Source organism: Dipodomys merriami, unplaced genomic scaffold, assembly GCF_024711535.1.
Source record: "Dipodomys merriami isolate MVZ:Mamm:240054 unplaced genomic scaffold, mDipMer1.0.p SCAF_218, whole genome shotgun sequence".
NCBI lineage: Eukaryota > Metazoa > Chordata > Mammalia > Rodentia > Heteromyidae > Dipodomys > Dipodomys merriami.
Window position 1 is genome coordinate 1,913,481 of NW_027203582.1, and position 930 is coordinate 1,914,410.

The following is a 930-nucleotide window of genomic DNA, read 5'->3' on the forward strand; positions in this document are numbered from 1 at the left end:
CGCCTCCGCAGCGGCACCTGCCATCTTGGAATCCGCCATTTTTGAATCTGCCATCTTGGCCTCCACCATCTTGGAATCCGCCACCTTAATTCCCTCCATCTTGGATTCCTCCATCTGGGATTCCGCCATGTTGGTTCCCTCCATCTTTGATTCCACCACCTTGTTTTCGGCCATCTTTATTCCTTCCATCTTGTTTTCCGCCATCTTGATTCCTTCCATCTTGGATTCCGCCATGTTGCTTTCCCTGATCTTGTTTCCCTCCATTTTGGATTCCGCCATCTTGGCGTCCACCATCTTGGAATCCGCCATGTTGGTGTCGGCCATGTTGGATTCCACCATGTTTTCGACCATCTTGGTTCCCTCCATCTTGGATTCCTCCATCTTGTTTCTCTCCATGTTTGATTCCACCATCTTGGCGTCCCCCATCTTGTTTTTGGCCATCTTGGAATCCGCCATGTTGGCGTCAGGCATGTTAGATTCTGTCATGTTTTCGGTCATCTTGCTCCCCTCCATTTTGGATTCCGCCATCTTGGTGTCCACCATCTTGGAATCCGCCATCTTAATTCCCCCCATCTTGTTTTCCGCCATCTTGTTGCCTTTCATCTTTGATTCTGCCATCTTGTTTTTGGCCATCTTGCTTTCTGTCATCTTGGATTCTTCCAACTTTGATTCCGCCATCTTGGCTTCCGCCATCTTGCCCCCCGCCGCCCCGCCCACGCTGACGTCGGCCTCCCAGCGCGCCATCCCCAGCGTGTTGGCGGCCACGCACACATAGCGCCCAGTGTGCTGCGGACCCAGCATGGGCAGTGTCAGTGTCCCGTCTGCCCCGACCCCGACGCCGTCCGTCCCCAGCTCCGTCCCCGCCAAGGCCCAGCGCCCGCCCGGCAGCAGCCAGCCCACGCGCGCCGCCGGCTCCGCCTCCGCCCAGCA